Raw genomic sequence first — 12,300 nt, forward strand, 5'->3', positions numbered from 1 at the left:
ATACAATGTTGGTCAAAAGCTAAAAATTTCTCACAGTCCATAAAGACAGTCCAGATTGTTCATCACAGTAAAAATGCAGTTTTTCTCAAAGTCTGAGCAGTAAAAGAAAATGCACACAGAAGTAGTGGATTTCCATGCAGTCTTGAAGAAGTAGTGTTGTCCTTCCAACGGAAAGACAGTGCTGACTCGACATGCAGACAGGTAATGGGCCACAACAGAGTAAACCCACAGCAGAGTCAGTCGACGTTTTGAAGAATATTGGTAGTTAGGTCATCACAGAGCAGACCCACTGGAGTCCTGGTAGAGATTGTGGTATTGGTGGGCCACCAGAGGTGCAGACCCACTGCAGTCCTTGTAGAAATAATGGCATGGTGGGTCATCAAAGATACAGACCCACTGTAGTCCTTGTAGAGATGATGGTATTGGTGGGTCATCAAAGATGCAGACCCACTGTAGTCCTTGTAGAGATGGCCAGCAGCCATCTGTTGCGATCTGTTGCGACTGTGCAGGTGCACAATCACCATTGAAGAGTCTTGCGAATAATATAGCAAGTCCATAACCACCACTAGTGCACTCACAAAGTTTCTGGAATTGTCCTTAGATCCAGCAATCCTGTTATCCAGTCCCTTGCTGAATCATTAACACACGTGCAAACACTATCAGTCCCTACTTCTCACATATTGTCCATGTACTATGACCAACAGAAACGTGTGCAGTGAAATGTAACTAACAAGTTAATAATATCATGAACTGGTGACAATTACAATTTTATAACATGAGAATACAATTACAAAGGTACAAAATACATCATTAAAGAACATAACAATACAGATAACATTTGTAGTAAAACAGGCGTTACAAAAGAATAGAAATAGACATATACATCAGTGTTACAGGAATTATGACATGAGTACATACATAAAAGATCAGAATAACTTTCGAAACATCAACTTCACACATGAGCATTAACACAAAACAGAATAAATAATGTCTAAACATCTTTACAAAGTAAATAACACATTATTAATGCCAATTGTATTTGAGGATAACAGTATTCCTCATCATAGTGAATGTAACTTAGTATTAGAAGAGAAAAATGTTCTATGAAACAGTACACAGAGACAGGAAGAAAACAAATACACATGGGTACACAAACATATAGTGGGATAACACAAAAGGGAAAGGGCAGGGTTTGTTTTACTGCAGTATTTTGCATTTGCATGGAGATCTCCCTTTGTTCATCATTATTCCCAAAAAGTCCTATCTAAGCCTGCTTTCTGTATTCTGTTCATATTTCTTTCAAAATAATTATTTCTGATTGTACAATACTCATTTGGGCCCGAATCGTTTTCATATAACTTCGCAATGCATTCTTTACCTATTCTCCATAGTCAGTTTCTTATACAGTCTACCCCCTCTTAAGCTAACTTAAATCTACTGAGCTCAGATGCTAAACTAAGGAACGAGGCAGTGCAGCAGCACAAAATAAGTAACACAAACAACAATGACCAAAAAAAATGGAAAATTGCAAAGCAAGCTACAGTAAATCTAAATTACCAAGCAATGCAACATTACAACTAATATGAGCCAATGTGCAGCAACAATAAAAATAAATGAGTAGTAAAATTGGCTAAGCAGAGTAACACAAAGTCAAATTCAGTAACACTACGCCTGGCAAACAGCAGTAACTTATACCTAAACATGACATAGCTCAACCAGAAAAAATATTACAGTAAAAACAACAATGCAGATAAGGGAAATGTATATTCACATCTTAATATCTATGTAATTAAAGTGGTGCACCACAACAACTTATTGTAAAAGAAATATTACCATGTACTTGAAAAGAAAATTATGTGTTACTGTTACTAGTTCCTTCTTATTGTTCTTTCCTTTCCAAGTGCTCCTTTTTTAAAGAATGTGGATCATAAAATAATTATTTAATAGATCTGTTGACAGAAAGTGTTCACATTAGCAAATGCATTTCATTTTATAAAAGCAATGCTGCAACACAGCTTGAAACCAGATATCAAATGAAATAAGCAACTATGAAAAGCAAAGTATAAAAATATCATTCAGTAGTCATGTGACATTTCATAAGTTAGTAGAAACTCTCTCAACTCTCGTAGAAAGACGCTTGTCATAATCAGGTGTGCAGATGTAAAAATATTTCTCGTCATTTCATTAGGCATTTCAGTAAATATCGTAAATTAAGAGCTAGTGTAATCATATGTTTTCAAGTTCGACCGTGTTGTTTTTGCGATGCGTTCTACAAAGGAATGTCAGAAGCGAGGTTAATGGCGTCCCCTTTTTTTTCTACCTGTGCCGCTGAAAAGGGCTCGCAATAATGGCTTTTCCTCCAGGCAACTGGCACACCTGGCCGCTCGCAAAGCATTACGTCACGGTCACTTACCTTTCTTACCGACATATTTACGACAGCAGTTTCCGCTACAGTGACAGTCTCATATAATCATTTCACAGGTCGAGAATTTGCGTAACAAATGTGTAGAAACAAAATCTTGTAAATATAACAGCGTCCAAAAAAAAAATTCGTCAGCATTGTGATACAGTCACACATTTACACACATTTCATAACTCTTAAAGTACGATTCTTGGTTTCCAACATACTTCTTATTCCTCATATACGGTAGCATCATCCTATTGATCATAAACATATCTCAACAGCATAATACACATTGTCGTCGTAATAATAACATCATAACACCTCAGTCAAATCTCAAAAACGTCGTAGCTTTCTGCAATAATTCCAAACCTAAAGAAAATTCTCTGCTCATGTCAAAAGTGTCATCTGCCTCAAACGTACTTTAAAAATCATGATCTCATATCAAATACATCATTCAAAGCTCTCATAGTATCACAATGGGTCCGAAAAACTATGAAGAGTTCACACAGTACAGACAAAATACAATTTCGTAAGTGTGAAGTAATCCAACTCTGTAATTGCGTAAACATATGTCACTGATGTAATAAAAAAAGTTTATCTCTCAGTTAGATGATCAGATAGCTATGTAATTTATGTGTTAGAGGAATATGGTACCGATGTGTAAAGTTGTATAAGCAAATACCATATTAGCTAGGGCTCCTTGTGCTTGCCAAACACATGGTACACAAAGTGAGCGTGTACCCCCCTGAGGATAAATGTAATTATACTCCCAGGTGTTACAAATTACAGCAATGGAATGAAATGTATCACGGAAAACTTTCTTTGTAATTCAAAAAAATATTTAAAAATAAATGTTTTAAGTACAAAATTAATCACTCAAATACGTGTCCTGTAGCGCTAAATATGCGTCTTGCTGTAAGATAATCTCTGTGGAAGTGTCGTAGTTATCGTCCTCCGAAAGCTAAGTTCTGCAGAAGACAATGTACTTACCTCATGGTAAACGAAAGTGAAATGCTTTGTGTATAGATATCTTAGTTATTACGCTTATTGTTGTGGTGAAGAACGTACTGTGCTGTAACGTATTGTTGTGCTACAAAAGAGGCTGTCTCATTGTAGCTATACCACAAAAGTTACTACTAAAACATGTTTTACTTTGCAGAATAATACAGAAAAACTGTGCAGATATGAAACAGAAACACCGCAAACAGATTCTAAGTCTGGCAAATCATATTAGTAATGTGAAGCGAAAAATTTTGTGGGAAAGACAAAGTTAAAAGGCAGATTATCTTTCAATAAACGGTTTTACATGTGAAATGTGGTACAATCTTTTACTCTTCAAAGTACTCAGAATTTCAGCTTGAACGCAATTATCATGCAGTATACGTCGGTAATTTTTCACAAGGTTAGCGTCAATGTTATTTTTCTCTGAGCCAGCCGGCGCACGTGGGTGCCTGCGGCGCGAGTCATTGTCTGTCTCTTTGTTGGCGCGCGTTGTTATTGGGATTAGGAGACCTAACTTCTACAAATTCACTCTGACGAGAAGGCACTGCTCTGTTTGAATCCCGCCAGTTCTGATGCAATTCACGTCTGTCGTTATGATCATATCGTCTGTCGTCATGTCGGTAGATTCCATAGTTATCTTCTTGTCGGTCACGTGGTGGAGAACTTCTTCCTGAATCGTAACTGCGCGCTGGTCCGTTGCGTCTAAAGTTATACTGTCTCCCTTGATAGTATTTATTTTGGTTCCCATATTGTCTGTTTCTCTTATTGTCTCTGTGATAGTCATTACCACGGAGAGGTGATCTTTCCCTGTAGTTATTACTACTCTGCCAACGGTTGTCGTACGGGTGGTGTCTATTTTGGTCACGATTTGCGTTGTAAGAATAGACCAGTCGTGTCCGGTTATTGTTTCTGTCGTCACGGAATTGTGACGGATGTGACCTGTAATTGTTGTGTCCTTGTTTTCGCGTTCCGCGATTATCAGTGTCAATTTCTAGTTCTTGTAACAGTCCCTGAAAAGCTTCAATGTCGTCTTTGCAACGTCCTGCTAAAATAATATGCCGTAAATGTTCAGGTAATTTGATTAAGCAAATGCGGATGAGTTCTGAGGGGCTGTATGGGTTTGACAGGTACTGATTCTTGTGCAACATGTCTTCAAAATATTTCACAAGACTGGAGAATTCAGATTGTTCGAAATGTTTCATCATTATGATACCATGTTTTACTCGGTCTTGTGTGGCTTGAGACCAATATGCTGAGAGGAAGGCATGGTAAAATTCTCCTTCACTGTGGCAATCGTGAATGACCGATCGCATTCTTACAGCTGGTTCATTCTCTAAGTAGCCACACATAAATTCTAATCTGTGTTCCAACGACCAGTTGGGAGGAAAACAATGAGAGAATTGATGGAGCCATGCTTGTGGATGAATGTCGTTGCCAGAATTCTTAAATGTTTTGAATTTACGTGTAGTAATGAACAGCTTATAGTCAAAGTCATCATGTCGGCGAGTCGCATATCGGTCATTGTTAGGTCGTGTCGGCCGTTCCATCTCAAAATTCGGTGCACATTGCCAATTTCTTTCATAACTTCCGAAATGCCCTGTGTTATTATTTTGTGGCTGTTCCGTATTTCTGTGTCCCTCTTCCCGTATTGGGGCGCGAGTATCCTCTGAAATACGTAATTCTTGTATTACCTGTGTCAGCTGATCTTGTACTTCCCGGATTTCTCTTTTGTACTGTGTATTGATTTGATTTTGATTCTGTTTGAATTTTCTAATTTGTTCATACTCTTCTGTGTCAGTGAAGGCTACAGGTCTTGTGTCATTCAGATCATCATCTACCTTTGTAGATAAGTTAGTAACCTGATCCGAAAGTTCGGCTACTTTCTCCGATAGTGAACACATTTCCTCAGTGTGTTTTTCTGAACCAAGTTTCAGAGTGTCCATTTGTGTTGAAATCGAATCTAGTGTGTCCTTTAAGTTTTCCTGAGTTTTTGCAAGTTGCTTAACCGAATCGGTAGATGCAACTGAGTCAATTTTAGCCCACAAGGTCTCATGATTTTCATGAACAATGGTTTGCAGTTCTTTTATGGCTGCTTCGTGATTCAGTAATGCATTTTCATGCCGCGAAAAAATAGGTTGAAAATGCTCACAAATTTGTGTTTTTACGTCATTACAGACTTTTTGACATTTCGATTCAATGTTATGTAACTCCATAGTTAAATCTTCACGTGTTTGTTCAAGTGTGGTGTCTAACTTTTGAAGATTTTGTTCCATTGTGTCTAACTGTTGCTGTGTTTGTCTCTGGTGTTGTTCCATTGTGTCTAACTTTTTAAGATTTTGTTCCACTGTGTCTAACTTTTGAAGCTTTTGCTGTGTTTGTCCCATTTGTTGTATTAATTGTAATAACAATGCATTGGTGTCTGAAACATGTTCCTCAGTGCTTTTCGGCAGTGAATTTACACCGGAAACATTCACATTTTGACAAGCAGAAAATGTGTCTTGACTTATTTGAGAAAACGGTGAGGATCCAAAACCTGAATCTACAGTATTTGCGAGATCGTGTCCTGTCATTTCGGCTTCCTGAGGCGAGCTATTGCCGACCGATCGATCGATAATGCTTCCCTCTTCACTAATTGTTTCACTGTCCACGCCATTGTTTGACGCCCGCTCCATTTCCCTGTGCACAGTTACCAAATTATTACTTTGAACATTAGTAAATTCATTACTCTGCGGCGCTGATAAGCTACGCTCGTCGTCACTATTATTTCTCAGTTTAGTTTGGAGCCTAGTGTTACGTTTTTCACACGCCATAATTGTCACAATATTTCACACGATAACAAATGGTTCAAATGGCTCTGAGCACTATGGGACTCAACTGCTGAGGTTATTAGTCTCACACGATAACACAGAAAAGCACAATTTGAAGTGCAAAAATAGGAGAACACATTAACATAGCACTGAAAATAATATCTAGTTAATTGCAAGCCTAGCTGCGAAATACTTGGTGCAAATCTATATGCATGCCACAACTGTTTTACTGTACAACAATGAAAGGCTACAACTACAAAGGAGATTCTCTCTACAATTACGCGCTAGCAATAAACAAAAGCTACACTAAATACACAAACTACAAGAAAAAAATCAGAAGATTCCAGTGAGGTATCCTCGGCTAAGGGTCGACATATGAAACGTCCCCTTTGAACAATTATACATGACTGTGCTAAAACTGACACACAATATTTTGTTAGCGCAACGCAATCTGACTTTCAAAATTCCCTACAAAAGAATGGCCCTGACTAACATTAAACTATACCTTTCACAAATCACTTACCTCACAAAAATCTTCGCTGCTCAAGCTACTGCAATACAGCGAGCACCACTACTGCCAGCTAAATAAAAGATTCAAACTATGGAAGGCACTAACTACTGATAGGGATAGTTAGCAAATGAAAGATATTAATAGAGAACAAACAATGTATTTACCTTGATATCATCATATATAAATATAGCAGTTCATGACAAATTTCAAAACTCCGCCATCTCTCTCCCCACATCCACCACTGCTGGCGGCTCACCTCCAACTGCGCAACGCTACGCGCTGTTCACATCCAGCTGCCGCTGCCCAACACTACAATGGCAGACAACAATGCAAACTAGCCACAGACTGCACACAGCACAGCCAGTGATTTTCATATTGAGCGCTACGTAACGTTGCCAATAAGAAAACATAAACAGCCTACTTACATAGTGCCAATAAGAAAACATAAACAGCCTACTTACATGGGTATCTGGTAATAAATGTTGTGTATACTTGTGATCTGTATCCAGTTGTGTTGGTTCCTAGGTTTGTTGCTTGGTAATAACCGAACATGAGGTGTCGGTTAACTTCATCTGACCATCTCATCCTCTGTCTTTGTTTTCCTTCTAGGGTGGTTGCAGGAAGCATATCCCGCAAAACACCTCTACTTGGATTTAAATCAGCAGTGTCGCTACCATTGTGGGCGGGCATAGGGTTCAAGCGTCGTCCCCGACCATGACGGCGCTTGTCCGAGGCTTCTTTAGTTCTGTCCTGAACCAAATAATCACACTAAAAGGGGGGCTAGTCCTATTAGTGGTTTGTTGTTTTCGTCGCCTTTTACGACTGGCAGAACATACCGGAGGCCTATTCTTTTCCCGGGCCTCCACGGGATTTATTATTATTATTATTATTATTATCATTAGCATTATTATTATTATTATTATTATTGTTATTACAGTCCTCAGGCACAAAGTATTAACAACCTGAAGTCCTCCAATTTGTGCCATTTCAGAAGTAAGGAGTCCAATTATCAGGTGATTTACAAACAGTAAGTATAGTGTACGAGTTTTAACTAGATTGATTTCAAATGAATTTCAGAGTGTGGGTGAAGTAAGTACCGCTAGGGAAAGGATTAGTGCAGGGGAACATATTTTGTGTAACGTATCTACCCTCACTGTGGATAGTTACCGTTCTTATCCGAAAAGGACTTGAAGAACAACTCTAATATATAAAATCGTTGTTAGACATAAGCAATACCAGCTGCCTCATTGGCTCTAATGAGCTAAACGTGGCTAAATAAAACATACACAACAACTAAGTACCATTCATAATTTTAAAAATAAAGGTGTTCAAAGAAAATTCTTTTTCATTCAATAGCGCGTGAGGTGGCGGCGGAGGATAGGGGGGGGGGGAGGGGGGGGGTGTTTACTAGCTAATATGTGATTACACTTTGGGGTAATGGTCTAAGAAAGTTTAGCAATCACTGCACTAGATCGAGCTGTGGAGAGTAACACCTATAGGGGAAGACAGATGTTGGAATACATCCAACAATCGAACACGTAAATAGGGTAAAAGTGCTACTTTGAATTGAAGAGGTCAGAGCAAGAGAGGAAATTCGTGGCGGGCCTCATATAATCAATCAGAAGGCTGATGACATAACAAAGCGCTACGTGAAGGCTTTGAGAGACTGATAACACTTTTATTTTGTAGATGAAACCTGCAATACATCGTTTATAACGAAATCTGCTGAAAATAGGCAATCATTTATGAAAATGCCTGGGCATTGTCAACTGTGGTCGATGACGATGGCCTACCTTTCCGATGAGCACCAACCACGTCTGTGGGGCCTTGACCAAATTATTCATAACATTTCACTATGACTCTGCGCGACACTGAATTTGATCCATACACCACCAGTATTTAACGGTGCGCCTATGCGCAATTTAGACGTTTCGGCCACAAGAATCGTACTGTCCTGTCTACTTCAGCATTGAAGTACGTTTGCAGTTCCCGCGTTATTTCATTCCCACACGGTGATGCCCATGTTTTCCATGCCGCAGCAGAACTGTGTCTGCAGGGAACCCAGAACGCGTACTCTCTTCTGACAACGTGCCGCTCTTGTTGCGCAACATGGTTAACTTCCTCTCTGAAGTACCTTCGTAATGACCTCAGAAGTTAAGTCGCATAGTGGTCCGAGCCATTTGAGCCTTCGTAATGTACAACATGGCAGCAAAGGTCCCAACAAGCTTCCCTATGACTCTCCTGAAGTTACACTTGTCGATTACTCTCCATCCAAGAAGAAGCGTTCCACCGTTCCGACCAATAAATACGCAATCCTGTCACAAATTTTGTTTTATACCTCATATAACAGTAAACGTGAATCATAAACGTAAACTCCGTTCACAGGACATGGCGGACCATAGGTACTGACCGACCGCCTCATCATCCTCCATCAATGGCGTCATTGGATGCAGTATGGAGAGGCGTGTGGTCAGCACACCACTCTCCCCGCCGATGTCAGTTTTCGAAGTGTGGAGACACTACTGCCCGCTAATGTAGTTTGTCATTTGGGATCATGAAGCTAAGTGCACCCTGTTCCAGCCTTACCACCAAGAAAAAAGTCCTTGGGAGTACCGGGAATCGAACTCGAGTCCTCCGCATCGCAGTCAACTGCACTGACTACTCAGATGTGAAGGTGGACATCTCATCTGATAGTAGCTTCGTTAATATGCCTTGCTGGGGCACTGAGTCACCTGATTTTCTGACTGTCTTGATCCATGGGATTGATTATGTCATGTGAGATAAGTGTGGGTTGGATTTCGCCTAACCGATGTTTTCGGAATCCATGTTGTTTGGTAAGGAGGAGGTCATTTCGTTCGAGATATCTCATTACATTTGAGCTCAGAATATTTTCAACGATTCTGAAACAGAAAGACGTCAAAGATACTCCAAAATAGTTTTATGAATCATAGTTGCTACACTTCTGGTAGATGGATGTAGCTTGTGCTTTCTTGGAAACACTTGCCTCAGTTGTTTGTTCGAGAGATCTAGGGTAGGCTGTGGTTAAAAGATGTGAAAACTTAGCTGTAAGTTTTATGTAGATTCTGGTAGGGTTTCCACAGGGTCCTACGAGTAATAGGGCACATGGGTCTTCATTTACTCTTGGTTATACTTGACCTTGAAAATGCAGTTTAATGTGCTGTAGCATCTTCGACCCCAGACTAGGACTCTGACGATAGTAGAACGCTATTGTCTATCCTGAGACTGACAACAAAGACACGCATAACGAAATGTTTTACTGAAGGGTAGAAAGCGTAACAATACAAAATTTTTCCTTCAGAGATGTTCAACATACTGACTTGTAATGTACTGAGTGCCATGGACTAAAGAAACAATTCCGCATCGCAAAATTAAAGAAATTATAGTTAAATGTAGGCATATACAAAGTCGTTTTTGCAATCCCGCTCTGAAATTGGAATATAAATGGGAGAAAATTATCCACTAAGAGTTGCCCACTCTACACCTCACACAGTGTTCTGCGGAGTAAAGATTTAGCTGTACATTACTAAGCATAAAAAATGAAGCTAATCTAAAAACAGCTTAACTGTAGAAGAAGTTTTGTCGTATACACCATATCAAAACGAGATAATGTAAATGATCTTAATGTCACAGCTATCTTTTTTTATTATCCTGCTCGATATCTCCCCTTAGAAGTGGAGCCGGGGGAAGTGGGCTGTTTGAAAGCAAGCATTGCCCCTTTCCGTAAGATAATCATATACACACATGAAAAAAGTTTTGTATCACCTCGGTTCCCAGAGTTCCGGAACCTGTGCACAAAATTGGAATGAGATCAACATAAACATCATTTCCGCCCTTTTTATTGCTCATGAAAACCACACACTGCATTTTGTACCACCACACAGCGAGACCTTCAGAGGTGGTGGCCCAGATTTCTGTACACACTAGTACCTCTAATACCCAGCAGCACGTACTCTTGCATTTACGCGTGCCTGTATTCGTCGTGACATATTATCCATAAGTTCATCAAGGCACTGTTGGTCCAGATAGTCCCACTCTTCAACGGCGATTCTGTGTAGATACCTCAGAGTGGTTGGTGGGTCACGTCGTCCATAAACAGCTCTTTTCAGTCTATCTCAGGCGGGGTCGATAGGGTTCATGTCTAGAGAACATGCTGGCCACTCTAGTCGAGCGATGTCGTTGTCCTGAAGGAAGTGATTCACAAGATGTACACGATGGGGGCGCGAATTATTGTCCATGAAGACGAATGACTCGCCAATATACTGCCGACATTGTTGCACTATCGGTCGGAGGATGGCATTCACGTATCGTACAGCCATTACGGCGCCTTCCATGACCACCAGTGGCGTACGTCGGTCCCACATAATTCCACCCTAAAACAGCAGGGAACCTCCACCTTGCTGCACTCGCTGGACAGTGTGTCCAAGGCGTTCAGCCTGACCGTGTTGCCCCCAAACACGTCTCTGAAGATTGTCTGGTTGAAGGCATATGCGACTCGTGATGCCAATCATGAGCGGTCCATTCGGCATGTTGTTGAGCCCATCTGTGCCGCGCTGCGTGGTGTTGTGATTGCAAAGATGGACCTCACCATGGACGTCGGGAGTGAAGTTGCGCATCATGCAGCCCACTGCGCACAGTTTGAGTCGTAACACGATGTCCTGTGGCTGCACGAAAAGCATTATTCAACATGGTGGCGTTGCTGTCAGGGTTCCCCCGGGCCATAATCCGTAGGTAGCGGTCATCTACTGCAGTAGTAGCCCTTGGGCGGCCTTAGCGAGGCATGACATCGACATTTCCTGCCTCCCTGTATCTTCTCCATGTCCGAACAACATCGATTTGGTTCACTCCGAGCCACCTTTTTGAGAGCCTTTCCTTGCACAAAGTAACAATGCGGACGCGGCCGAACCGCGGTATTGGCCGTCTAGGCATGGTTGAACTACAGACAATTTGAGCCATGTAGGTACTTCGAGTTGGAATGACTGGAACTGATCGCCTGTCGGACCTCCTCCGTCTAATAGGCGCTGCTCATGCATGGTTGTTTACATCTTCGGACGGGTTTAGTGACATCTCTGAACAGTCAAAGGGACTGTGTCTGTGATACAATATCCACAGTCAACGTCTATCTTCAGGAGTTCTGGGAACTGGGGTGATGCAAAACCTTTTTTGTTGTGTCTATATTCATATCTTTGTTACATTATTCATTTATTTTGCGTTGTTGTGAAAGTGCATTATTTCTATTTTGATATACAATTGTTTTTGAATACATAAAACAGTCTTGAAAAATCATTTGTGCTAAGTAAATTTTACATATAGGAAAGAAATTAACGTACTTAGAAGAGGAATATAACATAAAATGGGGGGAATACAACAAAAAAAATAAAGAAATATAACATAGCACTAACTCATAAAAGGAAGGATACTACTGAAATAAAACAAAATTATTAGTATAAAGGGAATGGAACTCAGTTGTTTGCTACGGTATACATGAATATTGTATGTTAATGGTTATAGTTTCATATTGTACGCACAGTAGCCTGTAGTAGGCGTGCAAAGCTCTG

Source organism: Schistocerca americana, chromosome 2 (assembly GCF_021461395.2).
Source record: "Schistocerca americana isolate TAMUIC-IGC-003095 chromosome 2, iqSchAmer2.1, whole genome shotgun sequence".
Lineage (NCBI taxonomy): Eukaryota > Metazoa > Arthropoda > Insecta > Orthoptera > Acrididae > Schistocerca > Schistocerca americana.